This window comes from Schistocerca piceifrons, chromosome 4 (assembly GCF_021461385.2).
Source record: "Schistocerca piceifrons isolate TAMUIC-IGC-003096 chromosome 4, iqSchPice1.1, whole genome shotgun sequence".
NCBI classification, from domain to species: domain Eukaryota; kingdom Metazoa; phylum Arthropoda; class Insecta; order Orthoptera; family Acrididae; genus Schistocerca; species Schistocerca piceifrons.
In genome coordinates this window covers 632,622,431-632,647,890 of record NC_060141.1, presented here as the reverse complement: position 1 = coordinate 632,647,890, position 25,460 = coordinate 632,622,431, and the positions used below count along the sequence as shown (strand labels likewise).

Sequence of the window (25,460 nt, the reverse complement as noted above, 5' to 3'; positions counted from 1 at the left end):
GATTTTTTATGTCATTTATATAAAGCAAGAATAATAAAGGACCGAGAACACTGCCCTGTGGGACACCTATTTCCAATTTCTTTGCATCTGAGACCCACTTGATTTTCTGATTTTTATGCTCTGCGATGATTTCTACCACCTGAGTTCTATCTTGAAGGTAAGATTCAAACCACTGCTTCACAACTCCCCTTACACCTATTGCCTCCATCTTGTTTAACAGAATTTTGTGATTTACTGTATCAAAAGCTTTAGATAAATCTAAGTTAATTCCCACTACACATTTTTTAGTGTGCAATGCACTACTTGTGAGGCACAGGCGGCGCGTGCGAAATTTTACCAATGTGCAACAATTTGGGGACCTTTAGTCTTCTGGCTTACAAAAGTGGTAATGTAACTAAATCTGCATAAATAAAAATCACCTGCCTCATGTATGAACGATCATCACTTTAGAATGGCTCGATCGATTTGGCTCATTTCTTTTTGGTTGTATTCGTAATTGTCAGGCCAAAGCTTGTATCGAAGAAAATTTTCGGAAAATCCACTGCAAAAGTCGGAAATTTGGATGGTGTTTCTGTACTAATCTTAACGAAAGAAATGTGACGGTCAGTCTGACATTTCTGCTATCGCATGTTTACATAAAAATGAAAAATGAAAATGTGACGTTCAGGTTCAAAAATAGCTCTGAGCACTATGGGACTTAACTTCTGAGGTCATCAGTCCCCCAGAACTTAGAACTAATTAAACCTAACTAACCTAAGGACATCACACACATCCATGCCAGAGGCAGGATTCGAACCTGCGACCGTAGCGGTCGCGCAGTTCCATACTGTAGCGCCTAGAACCACTTTTTTTTCTAATTCCACAAAAACAGTAACAAAAATGGCTACAATGAATTGACATAAATAAGGTGACAGATAATTGCAGTCATAAATTACAGCATTCAAAGAATGAGTCTTTAGCAGTAGCACAATTTAGCACCTTCACTGTCACCTTCAACTGTTGGCAGTTCAGTATGCACATTTTCTTCTTCTGCAGCCGGTTCCTCATCATTATTTCCCAGACCCAAATTAATCATTCAGTAAATCCTTGATGTGTGTTCCTTCCAGGGTAAATTACGTGGACAGAAGAGCAGTCCCGAACAGCGACATCGCAAAATACTTCACTGCCTTGTTATTTTTGTCAGTTCCAGCTTCTAAACGCATCCATAGGGAGTTCAAGATCTTCCTTTATATCAGACACCAGATGTTTGTCTGCTGTACTTATACTCATTCTGGTGAAGACAATTCGGAGCATGTTAACATATTTCTTATTGTGATTCTGATACTTAAGTATTTTCTCGAATTCATTTTCCATACACATCTTGTATTCAATATGTTCATCGCTCCCAATATTGTTAAAAACATAACTTGTATATTCGCCCATTAACCAAATCACTGCGTTATTTTTTGCCTGAGGGTAGTAACTTTCCTCTGGTCTGAGGAAAATGTTAGTCGGTACATTGTTTTGCTGAAGTTCTTGTTATTTGAGCAATTTTCTCCCTGGTCCACCTCCAGTTGATAATCCGATCCCCACATGTGTAACGATGAGGCACACTATCAACGAGGTTGCATTTGCTGCAGAGGTTAGTGTCACTTAAACCGATGGCAAAGAGACCCTCATTAGTGCGACGTTTAGGTTGACAGTTCTTTTGTCGCTTATTTACATAACAACATCAAATTCTGCATTGAGTGCGAAAAGGCATACAACTGAAATAGATATTTCAGTCAGTCATCGGTGGTGATCATATCTCTGGTGTGTTGCAAAGATTGAATTGATGTCAGTTCGTGGTAATCTGGTGTGTTGCAAACATTCATTTGATGTTACTTCGTGGGTTATTGCTTTGGAAAAAATGGTCGGCGTACACGACACGCGGGTCAACTATGAGTACATGAGACTGATGAAGAGCGCAGACAGCGTCTGGAAGCACTTTTGACCTGCGTATGTTTCTTCCCATGGGCGTGCTCGAGAGTCTGTAGACCATCGGCTCTATTCGTTTTCTCTCCGGACGAACAGACGAAGAACATCGTTCATCACCAAACGTTGTGATGAACGCAATGAAACACCAAAATATTATAATCGAAACAATATATTTTGATTTGTTGTGTTTCAATAATTACACGATTCTACTTACATTGATTTGTTTCAATTCACGCAAACACAAGTACAGATTCAGTCGGATGAATTTTAGCTTGATTAACTGACTAACAAACCAACACACAACCTGTGAACGTATTATATATGAGACATTCTATTAAACCGGCTGCGAGAAAGAACTTGCTGAGCAGTGCTCTGAAAATGTACGATTTTTCTTTCCTCTTCGCAGTCGTTGTTAACAGAAAACACTAAAGTTATGGTTATGGCTAATTATATAATACTATCTGTTCGAAGAATAAAACCATACGAAATATTGTATAAAAGCTTCTATCATCGCAAATACAGCAGCTGATTCCGATTGATTTACCCATTAATTTGACTTCAATTCGCAATCAAAATTCCGTTTGTAACAATATTAAATAAGATCAGTATTATGAAGAGAATGGATTACTATTCACCATGTACTGGAAGCGATACGTCGCAGATAGGCACAACAAAAAGATTGTCAGACAAGTAAGCGGTCGGCCAAAAAGGCCTTCATGGGAATTAAACACACACACACACACACACACACACACACACACACACACACACACACTCGCTCAGTCACAAACGCCAATTCACGAGTGCATGACCACAGTCTCTGGCAGAGAGAGAGAGAGTGATGGATAGACAAGGGGGAGAGGGTGGATGGAGGATATGGACAGAGAGACGAAGAACGAGGAGATAGTTATAGAGAGTGTGGGACAAGAGATGTACAAGTAGTGGGGGGGGGGGGAGGATATGAACAGAGATAGGAGGCAAGAGGAGGAAATGAACAAAGGGAGTGGAAGAAGAGAAGGACAGAGAAATGGGGGAGAAGGAGGGATGTATCCAATTCCCATGCATATTTAACAATTGCGAAGCACTGTTTGGTTGCCTAGTTGAACATATTAATTTTACGTATATAAATTGAACTGTTTAAATATAATTCAGTTTCATAGTTAATCATTTTACTTTGTGAGGAACAATCGAAAATGAAAAAAAATATATTAGCAGCGGGAACCGAACTCGAGTCGAAAAACTGTGTCAGTGCACTTGACCACTGCACTACTGGGCCAATACATGACCTGCAGCTCAAAAATTCCTCATATTTTACGCGTAAATATTTAGACAGCGTTTTAGTTTATCCTAGGGCTAGCTCAGGTAAAAAATTCTAGGAGCTTGAAAGAGGCTTCTGCTCATATAGTTTGAGTCAAATCTGTGAGCCTCATCACGAGCTATGCCTTTGTTAGATTTACATTTACATTTACCTATCTCTTAAAATCTTACTTTCTTCTACTGGAAAAGGGTCTTTTTAGCAGATCATCTCATACAAAATTTTCTCGTACACTCACTTTTTCACCACTGTTACCACTACCAATAGCCTTTTGACTTACAAGGGTAGTAATTGTCACTAAATTAAAAACACTCTTAAGACAAAAAAAGACGCAACACGAACACAAAGGAATTAGCCGATTGGGGCAGAAATCAGTAAATATGATGTACATCTAGAGACAAACAAATTATTGCAGTTCTACAAAACTTCAATTATTTATTGAAGAGAAACAGCTTCACAAATTGAGCAAGTCAACAACGCGTTGGCCCATCTCTGGCCCTTAGTTATTCAGCTTAGCATTGATAGAGTTGCTGGATGATCTCCTGAGGGATGCTGGGCCAAATTCTGTCCAACTGGCGCGTTGGATCGTCTAACTCCTGAGCTGGTTGGAGATCCCTGCCCATAATAGATGTTATCGATTGGAGAGAGATCCGGCGACCTTGCTGAGCAAAGTAGGGTTTGGCAAGCTCGAAGAAAAGCGCTGGGAATTCTCGCCGTGCGCGGGGGGGCGGTCATTATTTGCTGAAATGTAAGCCCTGGATGGCTTGCCATAAAGGGCAACAAAAAGAGCCGTAGAATATCATGCTCTAAGGGGGTCGTGGATGACAACGAAAGGGTCTTACTATCGAAAGAAATAGCATCCCAGATCATCACTCCTGATTTCGGGCAGAATGGCGAACGACAGTCAGATTGGTATCCCTCCGCTTGCTGGAGCCTCTCCTGACATCTTAGCTGGTTATTGGAGCTCAGTTCGAAGCTGGACTCATCACTGAAGACAATTCTGCTCGAGTCAATGATATTTCTAGATGAATGTGCCCGACACCGTGCAAATGGAATTCTTGGTGTATAGTGGTCGATAGTAATCGGCTCAAGGAACTCTGAAAGCTCAACCTCCTTTCTATGAGCCGCCTATCAATGGTCTTTATGTGCCAAGTCAGCATTCTTCCGTGGCCATTGTCATTGAACTTAAAATTTCGGTATTCGACCTGATCTCCTTCTCTCCTCTCTCTACCGCTCCCCTCCTCCCCCCTCCCTCTGTCCATCTCCTTCCCCCTATATCTGTACATCGGCACACTCTCTCTCTACAGACATCCTCGACCCTAATCTCTCTGTCCATGTCCCCCTTCCCCTTCCTAATTCTATTTCATCTCCCTTCTATGTTCATCTCTTCGTTCCCCCCCCCCCCCCTCTGACCTTCTTAGTTGTTATTTAAATTGGGACCTAGTTAGCGAATAGAAGTCAATATGAATGGGTAAATCGGTTGGAATCATTAGTACTTGGGGTATGAGAGAAGCCTTGCCAGCTGCTGGACCTGTGGAGATAGTACCTTAAGATCAGTATTTCACATAATTTTAATCTAAGAGCAAGTAGGATTATAAAGTTAAGAGGTGGACAGCTTTTCTCCAGGAAATGCACGTAAAAGGTAAGAAAGATGTAACTGACGCTTTGTCGCATCTACCACAAGACTGACTGATCTTTCGGATTTAACAGAATGAAAGACAGATACTACAGACAATAGTATTTAGATACGTGTAACAACATGGCTTCATTACAAGATGCAGATCCAAGGTGGAATAAAGACTGCGTACACAAAACCCACCTAAGAAAATTTTGCAGCATTACAACACTCAAAACAATGTGTTTTTCTACAGATGTAATGTCTGTAATGGCAGCTAATTTGTATGCATTCATGATTCTTGTAAATAACATTATATTTCGGGTCATTACTGTACAAAGAAATGTTTAAGAAAACTGAATTTATATTGCTACTTTCCAAATACGTGGAGGTATGTTGAACAGCTATTAAAAACTTCTCTACTGTGCCAGAAAGCAAAACCTACCAATAAGTGCTGCTACATGGAATTACACTCTATATTACCAACACAGCCACTACAAATTGTTAGCCCTTATGTTAGGTGCCAAAGCCTTCTGCATGGGGTGCTGTTAAGAACTTAGTACCTCTTTATTATATATTTTAAAATTACGTCAAACTGTATGATACAAGATTGATGACAGTATTTACCATCATTAGGATTCTGAAACATTACATACCAACAGTTGGCAAACCTGTCGCATTTCTCATGTTCAATGCGTCGATGTTTACATGCAGAAATGGGAAGATTTTTTACAAGACAATAATATTAAGTACATTTTGATATCCCGTTATCATCTTCCAAGTAATCCAGTGGAACGCATTTTTAGAGAATTCAACCAGTTTATAAGAAGTTAAGCCAGTACATAACACACACTACAGATAGAATTTATTGATCCGTTTGAAAACATTATAAACAATTTACCTATTTACAGAATGCTATACACTCCTTCAGAACTACTTGTTGACCATAAAGAAATCAACGAACGTATTAACCCATCCTCACGCGTGTCTAAAGAACCTGCACTGGAGGAAGAGGTACGAAATATGCTCACTCCACCCACCACTGTTGCTGGAGCCAGAAAGAACACACATGATAAAAACTTAGTTCATGCACAAAAGCGTTTACTTGGAGAAGCAGTACTACTGAAATCTCAACCGAAATCTTTACAGTATACAAAAGAAATAGCAAATGGCAATTATTGTTTACAGGACTCCATAAAATCGTCAACACATCGTACCCAGGTAGTTATCTTTTGGCCTCACTTAAATCTGGTGGAAATAAAGGACTTTGCTGCCACCCGGATCTGAAAAAAAATCTACCTGTGCAACAGTAATAATTTTGTTCTCTGAACTCAGAAAGTATTGAAGGTACTAACTTTTTGCCAATGACATGTATATGAGAAATGAGATAAACTGAACAGGAAACCTATATTTTTATAGTCTTTGTTATACATTAGTCAAAAACATATATGTACAGGTAATTAGTTTAGTATTTAAGATAATACTGCTGTAGTATGTCCAGGTTTTTTTAACTGTTGGGGATACGGTCCTGTTTACTGCACAAATTACCACGGGACCAGAAGTTCTAAGAATTATTAGATATCACACTATATCTATAAAGGAAAGTACTATAAATCGCCTTGCTATGGGTACAGTGTACTGAAATGTGGCATGAGCAGAAATCTTAGATGAGAAGCACGGAAGCGTAAAATCAGAGACCGTACTTATGAAGAGACTCACGTTTTCTTTGGACGAAGTCTGATAAATAGTTTTTCACTTTCTTAAATGGTTATTACGCTTTTTTTAGTGTACAATTATCAAGAGAATATGTATGTATTAGTCTTCAAGTTCTGTTGTTCAAAGAAATGGTCAGTTAACGGTGTTATAAGTAGTTTTAGTTTTCTTAAACGGCTGTTATCTTTTATGGACAGTTATTAAGAACATGTGTGTGTGTGTGTGTGTGTGTGTGTGTGTGTGCTATTTTCCAAGTTATGTCGTTCAAAAACGGTCAGTTGACCATGACGCTGAACTGATTAAAGTCAAAATGAGCTCACCATAAGAGTACTGAAAGTGAAATGTGAATATCTCTGATGGAATTAATTTCGTAGATGTCAGTGTGCTAAGTCTTACAATTTATATTTATGGGGTGAACAGTTTAACTGGTTGTTGAATGTTGTGCCAAGTGATACCAAGTGCGATTTTATTTACGATGAGTCATCACGACTTGAATATAGCTGCGCTGAAGATGGCTACACAAAAACTGAAATCAATCTGGAATAAACAGATTAAAAATTTACGACCGATGCTGCTCTTTCTCTTATGGTTCAAATGGCTCTGAGCACTATACGACTTAACTTCTGAGGTCATCAGTCGCCTAGAACTTAGAACTACTTAAACCTAACTAACCTAAGGACATCGCACACATCCATGCCCGAGGGAGGAATCGGACCTGCGACCGTAGTGGTCGCTTGGTTCCAGACTGTAGCGCCTAGAACCGCACGGCCACTCCGTCCGGCCTTTCTCTTATCTTCGACCTCATTAATACGGTAGTGGAACGCGCTGTGCCTACTGGAAAGAAACCCGAAGAAAACGTTACGGTCTGTAGTGCCTGTCCACAGAGAGCTGATGAGGGTTACCTATATCAATACGAATTTCAGAGAAACAAGTCAATTGACGACGAAATAATACAAGTTCTCTGCATAGTAGAAAACACAAATCGGGGGTATGTAATTGCCATAATGCTAGACTCACTGGCGCATTTGACAACGTCTACTGGTCTATGATGTTTGCGCGTCTTAGGGAGCCACAGGTACACGCCATCCTGTACCACAGTCAATGGGGTTACTGTAGACACAGGGTTAATGACTGGCGAGCAGGCAACAGGGAAGTGGTCAAAAGATCCACTAAGGGATGCCGACAAGGATCGATCTGCGGGTACAGCTTCTGGGATGTAACAACAGAACCCATTTTACATCCCGGTAGCGAGCCTTGACTACGCCGTCGGAATCGTGGCAATGACAACGACCTGCTAGTGGTACGATGGTAGCATCGGCAAGCTCACGAGCACAACTTGGGGAGAAAGCCAGTGGTATTTTACAACATGTCACGAACTTGTGTACACAAAGTAAACTGACAATTTCCTCAAACGAAACACTTTATGGCCTACTTAAAGGAAGACTCGTTAGAAACCTGTCGGTAAAATTTGAAAACAGAAATGTAACATGAAAACAGACGACGGGATACTTAGAAATTACTACTGATGAGGGACTCTCCTTCCAGATCGACATACAAAGTACTTCAGACAAGGCCGAAAAACGTTACAGAAACTGGAAAAACTGGACAGATATTTCAGACCTCCACCAGCAAACATTACAATATATCACTGTACAGTCTTTGAATCCATTATATGCTTTGCAGCAAGCGCATGGGTACATACGTTCCTTTTACCGACAAACAAAAGAGATGCGAGGCCAATCAGAGGGGTACACTCCTACGGTTATTAGACGCCTTTAGAACTACATCTCTGAAATGGTCCTGGGCGTCTTTCCAACCGGCAGCAGTCGTTAAGTGCCGTGCTGGAACGTAATGGATGAAGTTAGGCTTTATAGACAAAATATGAGCAGTCACAGAGGGCATCACCGGTAAACGCCATCCTAAAAGATGGCGAGTGAAGACATGGAAAATGCACTGGGACACATGCGAAAAGGGCCAGAGAATATGAATTCTTTGCTAACGTAAGTGCAAGATTAGGAGTAAGACACGATACCCCGAACCGTGGAATTATACATTTCTTAACCGGGCTTTGTCCAACACATTTACGTCAGATGAGCACCCATACTAGCAAAGAGTGCGCATGTAGGGAAATTTGATTCCCTGAACATGCAATATTACACTGAGCCTCGCAAACACCGGTCAAACGACAAATGACGAGACTCAATAATACAGAGGGCGATTCAGTTGCTGCAACGCCTTCAAATACCACTTGCCCGATTTTCATATTCTTTCAAACACTACGCGCGAACTGTTAGTCCTAGAGAAAAAATAAATGGGACCTTTACGTAGGAAATTTAATATAGTTAAATTTTGTTTTGAACATGTTTTCGCTCGAGGCCCAAGTTTTCCAGTTATTCAAGAAAAACATACAAAAATTACCTTCAAAAGCGTTTCCTATAATAAATCGAAAACTGAGGCCTCTGGTGAAAACATATCCCAGTACAAAATTTAACTACATTAAAATTCCTACTAAAAGGCCATGTTCATTTTTTTTGTTTAGGACTAACAGTTTGCACAAAGCGAGGGAGAGATTATGAAAATCTCGTGTGGGTTTTTTTCAAGTCATTGCAGGTTGCATAAAAACTGTCGGTAGGATTACCCTGTGTATCACTCTCTCAGATAGCCAGATCAATAGGCAGACCTAGACAGGACAGCGGACACAATTTCAAGAATACTGCAAGAAGCAACGTAGCAGAGAGACTGTATAATTCTGCACCCAGGCCATACATAATCCTAGCACTAAATGACAGAAATGGTGACACAGAAAAATCAGATACTGCTACAGAAACAGGAGATGAAGCAGACACACTCAACGACAAGGTAACACATAACACAGACGTAGACATAAAAGTATATTAACACCTAGAATATTAAATATCGAAATGCATAGAAACTTACAAGTAAAGAAAATATTGATCAAAAATGCATAACTCGATAACCTCAAACTGAGATATGCCTTTCTGACAAGCCCCATACTGATAGTTATAACAACTATAATAATTGTCTTTGAAGCCTAATGGTCGCTCAAAAAGTTAAACTTACGAGGAAACTAACCCTTAACATACAGTCAAAGATATACGTATATAGTGTGTCCCAGCTATCTTGTCCACACAAAATATCTCTGGAACAATAACAGCTATTGGAAAACGACTTTCACCGGTATCAATGTAGTGCTGGGGCCCATGAATGTACATATTTGGAAACATTCTAAAACGAAAGCATATGTGTTTTTTAACGCAAACTTATGTTTTTTTTAATGGACCTCCTATATTTTTTCTTCAGCAATCCATAGCATGACAAAGAACATACACAATGGCGTTGATTGCATCGCAATATTCCCATTACATCCCGAGATATTTAGACGCGAAGTTGACGCTTGAAACACCCGACATACGCTGCTAGCGCACGTCCTGAGGCTCAGGCGTGAACCCCATGGTGCCCGTAATCGCGATGTGATTGACATGCGTAATCACACTTCCATACTTATCAAGAGGTCCGAAACGAATAATACGGTCTGCTGTCATCTTGCTGCGATTACGGACAGCATGGGGTTCACGCCTGAGCCTCAGGATGTGCGCTAGCAGCGTATGCCGCTGAGGATTGACATCACGCTCTCTTCACCGATGAGTGTGGCGTATGCCTTCAACCAGACAACCGTCGGAGACGTGTTTCGAGGCAACCCGGTCAGGCTGAACGCCTTAGACACACTGTCCAGCGAGTGCAGCAAGGTGGAGGTTCCCTGCTGTTTTGGGTGGCATTATGTGGGATAGACGTGCGACCCTGGTGGTCATGGAAGGCGCCGTAAAGGCTGTACGATACGAGAATGCCATCCTCCGACCGATAGTGCAACCATTTCGGCAGCATATTGGCGACGCATTCGTCTTCATGGACGACAATTCGCGCCTCCATCGTTCACATATTGTGACTGACTTCCTTCAGGATAACGACATCGTTCGACTAGAGTGGCCAGCATGTTCTCCAGACATGAACCCCATCGAACATGCCTGTGATAGAAAAGGGTTGCTTACGGGCGACGTGACACATCAACCACTCTGAGGGATAAACGCCGAATCGCCGTTGAGGAGTGGGACGAGCTGGACGAACAGTGCCTTGATGGACTAGTGGATAGTAAGCAGGAATGCATCAGCGCAAGAGGACGTGCTACTGGGTATTAGAGGTACCGGTGTGTACAGCAATCTGGACGACCACCTCTGTAGGTCTCGCTGTGTGGTGGTACGACAATGTGTGGTGTCCATGAGCAATAAAAAGGGGGAAAATGCTGTTTATGTTGACCTCTCTTCTAATTTCCTGTACGGGTTCCGGAACTCTCGCAACCTAGGTGATGCAAAACTTTTTTTGATGTGTGTGTTAGGACTATTCTCCCACAAGCCTCTGCAAATATACCGTTTCGTATGTTGTAGTCTTAGTGTGCCTCCATTATTTTTCCCATCTATTGGTCCTTCCAGTGAGAGGTTAATTATTCCTGGATCCTGTTGCAAATGTCTTATTAACGTGTCCGTTCCCTGATCATGGTCTTTTCATAAACTTCTTTCTACACCTGTTCCTATTAGTAAATATTCATTCCGTATTTTGTCTCTCTTCGACAGCACCTCTGATACGTGATACTTACTGGAATTAAGGAAGATGTGGATGGGAGGACCCACCAATATCACTTTAGTCTCACACAACCTCTTTATTTAAAAATAACCATAAAATTTTCTTTAACAAAATGTACAAATTTTCCAATTCTTTGGACATTAAACCTTAAATTGAATAAGCTTTTGCAAAAGAAATCTGAGTGCTATATTGAAAAACAGTAAACAATATAACAATGATTACAAGACGGCCGGGCCTGCAGCCCGCCAGTTACCGGGTGAAACAGCGGTGTTTACTACCGCACTGGACACAGTCTGTCTTATCAAATGTTCTTCTGCAATACATGAAAACTAAATAATCGCCATTGATGACAAGAGTGATTCAGGTACCCAAAACAGATGACGTAACTTTTAATTTGAAAGCTGTATGTCGAAAGGTTCTGCGTTATTATGCGCATCTGTGCTTAAAGGTTAAACAGATTAGGAAACAACATGACAATGATAAAGCTTACTTCAAAACAACCAACCTCTTAATTTCAATCGGCAACCGAGGTGCGACTGGATCCCAACCCGTCCCTTCTGACAATTTTATTTTGACTAATGCCCTGGTGACAGCTGGCTGTTAATATTTTCAATGTTAAACTGACTGTTAGTTATTAAGATCGCCCTGAATGTCTTAAAACATTACTTGTGAACGTTTATTACAAGAGAACTCAGTCGTCGGAACCACAAGGTCCAGCTAAAATACACCAATAATTACCCGGTCTTTGAAACACAGAAACGAAGAGCTTAGTACAACAGGTTGTTCAGATTATAACTGATGGCTGAGAAATGCAATTGTTGTTGTTGTTGTTGTGGTCTCCAGTCCTGAGACTGGTTTGATGCAGCTCTCCATGCTACTCTATCCTGTGCAAGCTTCTTCATCTCCCAGTACCTACTGCAACCTACATCATTCTGAATCTGCTTAGTGTATTCATCTCTTGGTCTCCCCCTATGATTTTTACCCTCCACGCTGCCCTCCAATACTAAATTAGTGATCCCTTGATGCCTCAGAACATGTCCTACCAACCGATCCCTTCTTCTGGTCAAGTTGAGCCACAAACTTCTCTTCTCCCCAATCCTATTCAATACTTCCTCATTAGTTATGTGATCTACCCATCTAATCTTCAGCATTCTTCTGTAGCACCACATTTCAAAAGCTTCTATTCTCTTCTTGTCCAAACTGTTTATCGTCCATGTTTCACTTCCATACATGGCTACACTCCATACAAATACTTTCAGAAATAACTTCCTGACACTTAAATCAATACTGGATGTTAACGAATTTCTCTTCTTCAGAAACGCTTTCCTTGCCATTGCCAGTCTACATTTTATATCCTCTCTACTTCGACCATCATCAGTTATTTTGCTCCCCAAATAGCAAAACTCCTTTACTACTTTAAGTGTCTCATTTCCTAATCTAATACCCTCAGCATCACCCGACTTAACTCGACTACATTCCATTATCCTCGTTTTGCTTTTGTTGATGTTCATCTTATATCCTCCCTTCAAGACACCTTCCATTCCGTTCAACTGCTCTTCCAAGTCCATTGCTGTCTCTGCCAGAATTACAATGTCATCGGCGAACCTCAAAGTTTTTATTTCTTCTCCATGGATTTTAATACCTACTCCAAATTTTTCTTTTGTTTCCTTTACTGCTTGCTCAATATAGAGATTGAATAACATTGGGGAGAGGCTACAACCCTGTCTTACTCCCTTCCCAACCACTGCTTCCCTTTCATGTCCCTCAACTCTTATAACTGCCATCTGGTTTCTGTACAAGTTGTAAATAGCCTTTCGCTCCCTGTATTTTACCCCTGCCACCTTTAGAATTTGAAAGAGAGTATTCCAGTCAACATTGTCAAAAGCTTTCTCTAAGTCTACAAATGCTAGAAACGTATGTTTGCCTTTCCTTAATCTTTCTTCTAAGATAAGTCGTAAGGTCAGTATTGCCTCACGTGTTCCAGTATTTCTACGGAATCCATACTGATCTTCCCCGAGGTCAGCTTCTACTAGGTTTTCCATTCGTCTGTAAAGAATTCGTGTTAGTACTTTGCAGCTGTGGCTTATTAAACTGATTGTTCGGTAATTTTCACATCTGTCAACACCTGCTTTCTTTGGGATTGGAATTATTATATTCTTCTTGAAGTCTGAGGGTATTTCACCTGTTTCATACATCTCGCTCACCAGATGGTAGAGTTTTGTCAGGACTGGCCTCCCAAGGCCGTCAGTAGTTCCAATGGAATGTTGTCTACCCCGGGGGCCTTGTTTCGACTCAGGTCCTTCAGTGCTCTGTCAAACTCTTCACGCAGTATCGTATCTCCCATTTCATCTTCATCTACATCCTCTTCCATTTCCATAATATTGTCCTCAAGTGCATCGCCCTTGTATAGACCCTCTATATACTCCTTCCACCTTTCTGCTTTCCCTTCTTTGCTTAGAACTGGGTTTCCATCTGAGCTCTTGATGTTCATACATGTGGTTCTCTTATCTCCAAAGGTCTCTTTAATTTTCCTGTAGGCAGTATCTATCTTACCCCTAGTGAGATAATCCTCTACATCCTTACATTTGTCCTCTAGCCATCGCTGCTTAGCCATTTTGCACTTCCTGTCGATCTCATTTTTGAGACGTTTGTATTCCTTTTTGCCTGCTTCATTTACTGCATTTTTATATTTTCTCCTTTCATCAATTAAATTCAATATTTCTTCTGTTACCCAAGGATTTCTACTAACCCTCTTCTTTTTACCTACTTGATCCTCTGCTGCCTTCACTACTTCATCCCTCAGAGCTACCCATTCTTCTTCTACTGTATTTCTTTCCCCCATTCCTCTTAATTGTTCCCTTATGCTCTCCCTGAAACTCTGTACAACCTCTGGTTCTTTCAGTTTATCCAGGTCCCATCTCCTTAAATTCCCACCTTTTTGCAGTTTCTTCAGCTTTAATCTACAGGTCATAACCAATAGATTGTGGTCAGAGTCCACATCCGCCCCTGGAAACGTCTTACAATTTAAAACCTGGTTCCTAAATCTCTGTCTTACCATTATATAATCTATCTGATACCTTTTAGTATCTCCAGGGTTCTTCCATGTATACAACCTTCTATCATGATTCTTAAACCAAGTGTTAGTTATGATTAAGTTGTGCTCTGTGCAAAATTCTATCAGGCGGCTTCCTCTTTCATTTCTTAGCCCCAATCCATATTCACCTACTACGTTTACTTCTCTCCCTTTTCCTACACTCGAATTCCAGTCACCCATGACTATTAAATTTTCGTCTCCCTTCACTATCTGAATAATTTCTTTTATTTCATCATACATTTCTTCAATTTCTTCGTCATCTGCAGAGCTAGTTGGCATATAAACTTGTACTACTGTAGTAGGTGTGGGCTTCGTATCTATCTTGGCCACAATAATGCGTTCACTATGCTGTTTGTAGTAGCTTATCCGCATTGCTGTTTTCCTATTCATTATTAAACCTACTCCTGCATTACCCCTATTGGACTTTGTGTTTATAACCCTGTAGTCACCTGACCAGAAGTCTTGTTCCTCCTGCCACCGAACTTCACTAATTCCCACTATATCTAACTTTAAATTACAATCAAAGAATTGAACCGGTTAACATCTAAATCTAACTACAAGGTTCCTCTTTTGTTTAACGGCAACCTGTGCCTTAGTACAATTGTTCCAGCTGTATTTACAACCAGGAGCTGATTCATTAGAATATAAATGATCGGGTACGAACCAGAAAGGAAAGGAAATATAATAGCGGAACAAATTTTCAAACGACATGTAGTGTCTTGGTATAATACTACGGCCTATATTTACGACCAGATAGTTGACCGAGTAAAACTGTGAGGGTCGGGTACAAACCAGAAAATAATGAAGGCAGGTAGACGATGAAACAAATCACCACGGGGTTTACAGAATGTTACTCCCCTTTATCAGCAAGCAGTTCCATGGATTGACGGTGCGTCGCAGTGGTTACTGAGTGGTGGCGATGAAAGCCAGATAGAGGAGGGCAGCCAGGCCACGAGCGGTCGCCCGACACGAATGTCGCCAACCAACCGACGGGATGTCGGCCTGCTGCTTGTAGTCGACGCTGACCCCGGTGAAGTACTCCGGTATCCCCGCTCCGCGCAGGCCCTCTTTGCCCAGCAAGTGGTTTCGTCCGCTCGGACCTCGTCACTACCTCTTGTCGCGACGCTACCGCCAATCCCCAAACTTCGTGCCTCTCTCTCGGACCAGCGAATCCCATCGGCAAACAAAGACCTTCTAAGGACACAACCCATAGACACTAACTCTAAATTAATAATTGGCAACCAATGCATTGGTTGCCAATTATTAACATAAAAATGATCGCAGGCCTCAGACGGGATTTTATGTCCTGTATATGATACCAACTCTTCCTCATAGATATTGGCAATTGGGGCGCAAGAGGGATAGTCGACTCTACACCTGAGCCAGACAGAAGAGTCTACTAACTCAATGGCGCCACGGCTCAACCTCATTTTAAATGCTTCTAGTTTCTCCTTCTCTGCGCTCCCAGTAGTCCGTGATGCACGTCCATACGATGCTGTGTTCCAGACGTACAAATCTAGGAACTTGTTCCTCAACTCCATGTCAATATACATCAGTAGAGCTCTTTTATTGAAGACAGCTTTCTGCAACTGTACCAGTCTGCTTCTATCTTCCTTGCTTACGCCATTCTGAGTGGTCTTGTATCTTAGATCTGTCAAGGTTACGTCTCAGGTCAAGATGTCAGTGGGTATCGAGGTTGGACAGGTGAAGCGGTGACGTCCCAATGCAACAGAGGCCGGGCCCCGAGGACTGGTGAGTCTTTCAGCCTTACGTCCGAAGACGCCAGAGAGACAGAGGTTTCTTAAATAACATTTTATTAAAGTGTTTACTACAATGAATTGGCTCAAATGGCTCTGAACACTATGCCACTTAACTTCTGAGGTCATCAGTCGCCTAGAGCTTAGAACTAATTGAACCTAACTAATCTAAGGACATCACACACATCCATGCCCGAGGCAGGATTCGAACCTGCGACCGTAGCGGTCGCTCGGTTCCAGACTGTAGCGCCTAGAACCGATCGGCAACTCCGGCCGGCTCAATGAATATTATTTTCCCCGCTGTTCAGGAAACAGGCCGGGCTGTTCGCCCAGGCGTCAATGAGAAATGCTGGCCCCAGCACCCAAACAACTTGGATAGTTTTGTGGCAGATCAGACAGCGAAGCAGCGAGGGGGCGGCAAAGGGACCCTGTGTGTCGGCATACGAACGCGCCGCGGTGAACTCTAAGGCCTCGGTGCGCTCGACGAGAGACTAGAGGTTAGACCTGTGCCCACAACATCGTCCGAATGGCGTTTGTCGTGAAGCCGGAAGTCCTGGGCTCCCTCGGCCACACACAGCATACAGCCAGGAAGGCGGTACACGTACAGCCTGCGAGGCGGCACTCAAGTGCCCACCCAGCAAGCAGTAGACGGCAGCTTGTAGTAGGTGGGCTAGGCCCTTCACCAAAACAAGACCCTTGTAGCAGCCCTTTTTCTGTTTTCGTCTAATAGGTGAAAGTTTGATTTCATATTTTACAAATTGACTGTCATTGAAGGGTTTTACTTTTATTTAATATTGTCCCGACTTAGTATCAGTTTGATTACTTTTAAAACCCAATGTTAAACGTGGGTCACTACACGTATAGTCTTCCCAACTCTGAGAGACAAAAAAATCTTTAGTAGCTTTACTACCAATGTTTACAGACGATGATACTTTAACCTTTCGTTCAATTGTTTTAGTTACGAATCGCTTGTTTGTTCTTGCCATAGATCACGTAACCTTAACGTTTATTAATCTAAGTTCAATTAATGTTCAAGACTTGTATTATGTTTCAAATTAACAACGTCAGTTTATTGACAAGAATTATTAATAAATAGGTTCACTCGTACGATCTCATTCAAAGAAGTTAGCATCAGAGATGCTTGATAATATCCTGTCACTGTCGGTAAATAAGTTATTTCTATTTAATATCCGCAAACTGTCATTAACTATGATCACTAGTCCCGTGAAGTTAAAGTTTCCCACTATCATAATTCAAAGTCCTAATCCGGTTAAAATTCTCAATTCAGTAAAGCGTTTAAATATTCACACGAATTGACATTAAAGCCAAAGAGATTACTATTCGCTTTCCCGTTTATCTAATTTGATAAATGACCAAATTAAAGTCTTGAATTGACAATCCTCAAAAACAATCTCGTCACGATCTATTCTTGATCCTCGTTTAATAAATTCCCAGTTGTTGTTCTCTAAAGCTGTACATCCTAGATAACTTCCGAACTAGAACAGACTAGAGACTGGAGTATCGTAATTACAGCGTATGGCTATTTATACTTTGATAAACACTATCTTTGGTGTCCCAGACGTACGTTCTATGACTATAATATTGATTTTCTTACGTATTGGAATAACTAATATTTTAATATTTTTTACTGTTTTCCCCCTTCCCATGTATCTAAAATTTATAATCAAAGTTTCCTTTTCCTTTCTTTTGCTTTCTATACTAGATATTTACCTCTATTTGTTTTTTATTTATTTTTCGTAATTACTACTTGTGGAGGGACTTGGGTCATTTTGTGAATTGATATTTTAAGGACATGGGAGCTAATTTGGGAGCTATTTTTGTTTTTTCAACACCGAGAGGCGCTGTAGGTGTTACACCCTATAGGTCTGCATCTTCTAATAGTCAAGGCTGCGACCAATCGGGAGCGACGGCGTGCGGCGACGAAGTCCACCCACAGCTGTCAGGCTGTGGTCTAGTAGTAGAAGTCTTCAGACAGGCTTCAAGCAGCACATCACGGTTCGCCAGCAGCCCCCTAACCTGGTGAAACTTTGATTCAGTAGGGATCGGAATGAACAGACACACTAATGAAACAGACACACTAATGACGAGCTGTTCGGAACAGAGGCATTTCAAGCTGGATCTCGCGTCATTGTAGCAGGTTACGCAGCCACTTGCTCTCATTTAAACAGAGGTGTCAGTGATGCTTTCCTCACCGTGATGTCTAAAGTACGAACCGTTTCTCCTGCCTCTTCATTCGACATCAGTATTGGCATGCTTCGGAGTGGCGGGGACTGGATGTTGTATGTTACTGCTCCGTGTTGTAGAATTCGGGTGCCTTCATACTACACCGTTTGTGCTCCTTGCTATGACTCGTGTAGCAGTGACCTACAGGCGTTGCCCTGCTTTTGCAACACTGGCACTTTTTGCGTGCTAGATTACGGTCTTAGTTGGACTTGGTTCTTCATTTGTGTTGAGCACTAGCTTCGAAAATTTATTAGTGCACCCAGAAATAGGATTGCTCTGCAACAGACAGTATGTTCTTGCACCTCTCGTTCGTTTCCTGACGTTAAACAATTCTTTATTCTCCTACTACTCTCCATCAACTTCGGCCATGCTCTGTTTATTCTAAGTCATCTTCCGTGTAACAAAGTTTCCTTACATCCGACCAGAAGGTCATGTCCCCTGTGAACCTCAACGCAGACATGTGTTCCACTTGAACTTCTATTTTTGCTCCCAAATGTTCTGTTAGTTTACTTTACTCTTTCATCGATGCACAAATTGAACAGTGGTGGCGATTAGCAGCAGCTGTGCCTTACAGCTTACTTAATATAAACTTGTCTTCCTTCATTTCTCCATTACTAATCTTTGGATCTTGTGGGCGTCGTAGGTTATTATTGTCTATACTTCAGTGCCATCTAAGCATCGTGAAGATCTTATTCCATTTTACATTGTCGAAGTCTTTCTCTATGTCAACTGATACTTTTTCAATCTGCAATGGTAGAACTGTTTCAAGTAACTTTTCTTCGGCATGTTGTTAATTTTTCTTTCTATTATTTTATTCCGATGAGCAGTTAAAATGTATGACTTGTCAGATTTATCACCCCACAGTTTCGTAACTATCGGCCCATTTCTTCTTTGGTAAAATTGTGGTAATGTTTTTCTGGATATCCGATGGTAAATCACCTTTTTCATAGACTTTGATCCCACTCGAGTAGCCTTCTACTTCCTAAATCATCTACGGATTTCAATAACACCAGCGCCGGCTGGAGTGGCCGAGCGGTTCTAGGCGCTGCAGTCTGGAGCTGCGCGACCGCTACGGTCGCAGGTTCGAATCCTGCCTCGGGCATGGATGTGTGTGATGTCCTTAGGTTAGTTAGGTTTAAGTAGTTCTAAGTTCTAGGGGACTGATGACCTCAGATGTTAAGTCCCATAGCGCTCAGAGCCATTTGAACCGTTTGAATAACACCAACGGGATGTCATGGATTCCTGTTGACCTGTTTGAGCATAAGTCACTCAGTACCCTGTCAAAGTAAGACCGTATTAGTTGAAAATCAACACTGAGGTGATGAAGCTGATGGGATACATCCTAACACCGTGTCTGGCATCCTTTTGCATGGCGTATTGCAGCAGCTCGGCGTGGTATGGGCTCAACAAGTCGTTGGAAGTCCCCTGTAGAAATACTGAGCCATGCCGCCTCTATAGCCGTCCATAACTGCGAGAGTGTTGCCAGTGCAGGATTTTCTGCACGAACTGACCTCTCGATTATGTCGCATAAATGTTCGATGGGATTCATGTTGTACGATCTGGATGGACAAATCATTCACTCTAACTGTCCAGAATGTTCTTCAAACAATCGCGAACAGTTGTTGCCCAGTCACATGGCGCATTAGCATTCATAAAATTCCATCGTTGTTTCAGAACATAAAATCCATGAATGGCCGTTGGTCTCCAGGTAGCCGAATATAACCATTTGCAGTCAGTGATTGTTTCAGTTGGACCAGAGGATCTTGGACCAGAGGATCCAGTCCATTTCATGTGTAAACACAACCCACACCATTATGGAGCTACCACCAATTTGGACAGTGCCTTGTTGACAACGTGGATCCATGGTTTCGTGGGGTCTGCGCCACACTCGAACCCTACCTGTAGCTCTTACCAACTGGAATCGGAACTCATCTCACCAAGCCACGATTTTCCAGTCGTGTATGGTCCAACCGATATGGTTACGAATCCATAAGACGCGCTGCAGGCGATATCATGCTGTTAGCAAAAACCCTCGCGTCGGTCATATGCTGCTGCAGCCCAGTAACGCCTAATTTCGGTGCACTGTCCTAAAGGATAAGTTCGTCTTTCATCCCACATTGACTTCTGCCATTATTTCGCGCATTGTTTCTCTTCTGTTACCACTGACAACTCACGCAGACGCCGTTACGCTCGGTAGTTTATTGACGGCCGTCGGCCACTGCGTTGCTTATGGTGAGAGGTAATGCCTGAAATCTGGTAACATTGGCACAGTCTTGACACTGTGGGTCTCAGAATATTGAATTACCTAATGATTTTCGAAATGGAGTGTCCCATGCATCTAGCTCCAACTACCAGTCCGTCTACAAAGCCTGTTAACTACCGTCGTGCGGCCACGGCAACGTTGGAAACCTTTTCACACGAATCACCTGAGTACAAATGATAACTCCGCCAATGCACTGGCCTCTTATAACATGTGTACGTGATACTACCATCATCTGTGTACGTGGATATCGCTATCCCATGACTTGTCACCTGAGTATATATTTCCCCTACATCAATTTTCTCTTCTTCCATTTTCACTCTTGGTGATAGTTCCTCTTCATCGCATATGCTGTCTATGTACTCCATCCATCGATCTGTGTTCAGTACAAGTTTTTCATCCGCTCCTTGTAGTTTAAGACTGATAACGTAAGAAAAAAGTTTACCTTGGCGAAAAGCAAATCCAGAAGTGGGCATAGTTATGATACGTTATTGTTGCATCTGAATCAATAGTTCATTGGGATATAACCGAAAGCAAGAAACTGTCTTTCTAGAGTGCAACACTATTGGCGACAAAGCAGCTGTCACGATGACGAAAGTTGGTGAGCTAGGTTTCAGAATCGTTCCTTATCTTGACTTAGCCACCACCAAAATGAAGTGTTTTAAATATACTTCTCTACTGGAATCAATAAGATGAAATTCTCAAGACCATTTACAAAAGTGTCGAATGCACACTGATGTAGTGCTGTGGAGAGACACTCGGGATTCGTATCCGGAACGACGGCCGTTCGAATTCCATCCTGTTTTATGTTTTCCTTGGTTCCCTACATCATTTATATCAGTTACCCTAACGGTTCCACCGAGCGAGGTGGCACAGTGTTTAGCATACTCGACTCGCACTTGGGAAGACGACGGTTGAAATGCGCGTCGGACCATCCTGATTTTAGTTTTCTTTAATTTCGCTAAATCGCTCCATGCAGATGCCGGGATGGTTCCTTTGAAAGGCCATGGCCGAGTTTCTTCTCCATCCTTGACAATCCGAGTTTGTGTTCCGTGCCTAAAGAACTCGATGTCGACGGGACGTTAAACCCCATCTTATTTCCCAGTGGTTCCTTCGCAAGGGGCAAATCCGATTTCCTTCTACCCGTGCTTGCGTTCCATCTCTGATTTCCTCGTTATCGACAGGGCTTTAAATTAATATTCTATACCAACATCTTCACTTTATTAATACACTCTAAGACAAAAAATGCACCATGAAGGAATTACCCAAATGGGAAGGAAATCGGTAAATGTGGTGTACTAGGTGCGACAATAAAGTAATGAGACTGATTTTCTTTGCAAGATGTGGCAACCCTGCAGGCTTGTGTAGGCACAATATCTTTGACCTTGGTCTATAAGCTGCTTCTAATCCAAGTGGCACATCGATGCAACTGCTCAGTCGTGAGTTGTGCTATAATAAGTTAACACATGTTTGTGTCTCTCGTCATGGAAATGGAACCGCATAATATTGTGCAAGGGTATGGCATTTCTTTTTGCGTTAAGTTGGGTGAAAACGCGGCGACAACTTATGATAAGCTTCAGAAGGCTTTTGGAGAGGAGGTTATGTCAGGAGCTAAAGTTTCTCATTGGCATAAAATGTCTAGTGAAGGCAGAACGAATGTTGAAGATGAAGACCGCAGTGGACGACCATCAAGCTCTTTGATTCCAAGGGAATTGTTCATAAAGATTGGGTGCCTCCTGGACAAACAGTTAACCAATATTACTAAAAAGAAATTTTAGAAGGACTTCGTAAAAGAGTTGTTCGTGTCCGTGCCAACATTGCTGATAACTGGATTCTGCATCACGATAATGCACCATCCCATGATGCTCTGTCAGTACAGCAATTTTTAATCTTAAAACAAATTTCAGTACTACCACAGCCATCTTATTCACCAGATATCGCTCCATGCGACTTTTTTCTATTTCCATGAGTCAAAACGCTGGTCAAGGGACACCATTATCAAACAACACGAGATGTCCAAAAAGCTGTGACGCGGGTCTTGGAGGATATTACAGAAGATGAGTTCCAGAAATGTTACCATCAATGGCAGAGGAGCTGGAAAAAGTGTGTGCAATCAGAAGGGAACTACTTTGAAGGAGACAACACTAAACTTGACTAAAACGGTAAGCAACATTTTTTTCACATCAGTCTCATTACTTTATTGTCGCACGTCGTACATGAACAGAAAAACAAGTAATTACAGTTTCCAAACAATTCCATGATTTATTCAAAAAAAGTGCTTCACTGATTGAGCAGGTCACTATCGCTTTGGCCTACCTCTGGCCTTATGCATCAGTTATTCGGTTTGGCATTGATTGATGGAGTTACTGGGTGTCTTTCTGAGGGACTTCGTGGCAAATTCTGTCCAGCTGGCGCGTTAGATACTAAAAATCTCGAAATGGTTGGAGGGCACTGGCCAAAATTCTCTGGACGTGCTCAGTGGGTGAGAGATTCGGTGACCTTGCTGGTCAAGGTAGGTTTTGGGAAGCATGATGAAAATCAGTAAAAACTCTCGCAGCTGTCCAGATCGTCTCCAGACATGTCTTCGGCCTGGAATCTCATTGACTGGAGTACAGTTCTCTTGAGTTATGAGTTACGCTTAAAACTGAGCCCCGATGACCAGCGAAAACGTGTCTCGAGACGCTCCTGGCAACGATGGAATACCAAGCCGACTGTCGTCCGTCATACTGCCCGACAATGGGGAGTGGCAGTCTGGGGTGCCATTCCATTTCATAACAGATCAGACAGCATTGGTTGTCATGCACAACACCTTTACAGGACAGCGCACTTTCATGTCGGCGAGAGTTTTTACTGGTCGTCTTCGTGCTTGCCAAACCCTACCTTGGCCAGCAAGGTCCCAGGATCCCTCCCCAATTGAGAGCATTTGGAGTATTGTGAGTAGAGCATTCCAAAACCGCAGCACCATAACATATCCTTCCCCGTTCTTCACTGTTGGTACTAGAGATTTGTTGTTGTTTTGGTCTTCAGTCCTGAATCTGGTTTGATGCAGCTCTCGATGCTACCCTATCCTGTGCAAGCTGCTTCATCTCCCAGTACATACTGCAGCCTAAATCCTCCTGAATCTGCTTAGTGTATTCATCTCTTGGTCTCCCTCTCTATTTTTACCCTCCACGCTGCCCTTCAATACTAAATTGACGATCCCTTGATGCCTCAGAACATGTCCTACCAACCGATCCCTTCTTCTAGTCAAGTTGCGCCACAAGCTCCTCTTCTCCCCAATTCTGTTCAATACCTCCTCATAAGTTATGTGATCTATCCATCTAATCTTAAGCATTCTTCTGTAGCACCACATTTCGAAAACTTCTATTCTCTTCTTGTCCAAACTATTTATCGTCCATGTTTCACTTCCATACATGGCTACACTCCATACAAATACTTTCAGAAACGACTTCCTGACGCTTAAATCTATACTCGATGTTAACAAATTTCTCTTCTTCAGAAACGCTTTCCTTGCCATTGCCAGTCTACATTTTATATCCTCTCCACTTCGACCATCATCAGTTATTTTGCTCCCCAAATAGCAAAACTCCTTTACTACTTTAAGTGTCTCATTTCCTAATCTAATTCCCTCAGAATCACCCGACGTAATTAGACTACATTCCATGATCCTCGTTTGGCTTTTGTTGATGTTCATCTTATATCCTCCTTTCAAGACACTGTCCATTGCGTTCAACTGCTCTTCCAAGTCCTTTGCTGTCTCTGACAGAATTACAATGTCATCGACGAACCTCAAAGTTTTTATTTCTTCTCCATGGATTTTAATACCTACTCCGAATTTTTCTTTTGTTTCCTTTACTGCTTGCTCAGTATACAGATTGAATAACATCGGGGAGAGACTACAACCCTGTATCACTCCCTTCCCAACCACTGCTTAGGTAAGAGGTCCGCCAGTCACGATTACCTACTTGTTTCACTTCGATTTCTGTTCTCTTTTCCTTGTGTTTCCTTCCTTTTTTAGTGCGCTTCTTCTCCTCTTGTTTTGCCTCTGTATGTGAGGATTTGTAACTGCGTCAGGTCTGTGTCCTTTAGCCGTTCTCCTTGTTCGCTGTCCGTCTTCGTCCCTTCACCGCATGTGTTCCTGTTTCTATGCGTTTGGGCGCTGATGACCACGCTGTTTAGCGCCCGAAAACCTCAAACCACACACACACACACACACACACACACACCACACACACCCTTTCGTGCCCCTCCACTCTTATAACTGCCATCTGGTTTCTGTACAAATTGTAAATAGCCATTCGTTCCCTGTATTTTACCCCTACCACCCTCAGAATTTGAAAGAGAGTATTCCAGTCAACATTGTCGAAAGCTTTCTCTAAGTCGACAAATGCTAGAAACGTGGGTTTGCCTTTCCTTAATCTTTCTTTTAAGATAAGTCGTAAGGTCAGTATTGCCTCACGTGTTCCAACATTTCCACGGAATCCAAACTGATCTTCCCCGAGGTCGGCTTCTACCAGTTTTTCCATTCGTCTGTAAAGAATTCGCGTTAGTATTTTGCAGCTGTGACTTATTAAACTGACAGTTCGGTAATTTTCACGTCTGTCAACACCTGCTTTCTTTGGGATTGGAATTATTATATTCTTCGTGAAGTCTGAGGGTATTTCGCCTGTCTCATACATCTTGCTCACCAGATGGTAGAGTTTTGTTAGGCCTGGCTCTCCCAAGGCCGTCAGTAGTTCTAATGGACTGTTGTCTACTCCCGGGGCCTTGTTTCGACTCATTTCTTTCAGTGCTTTGTCAAACTCTTCACGCAGCGGCGTATTCCTATTTCATCTTCATCTACATCCTCT

General features: G+C 42.1%; 1 protein-coding gene across 1 annotated transcript in view; it reads right to left on the bottom strand.

Moving 5' to 3' along the window:
- The window catches only part of LOC124795259 (transmembrane protease serine 13-like), a 161,604-nt gene that overhangs the window by 67,130 nt on the left and 69,014 nt on the right, over positions 1-25,460 (bottom strand). The window lies entirely within an intron of this gene.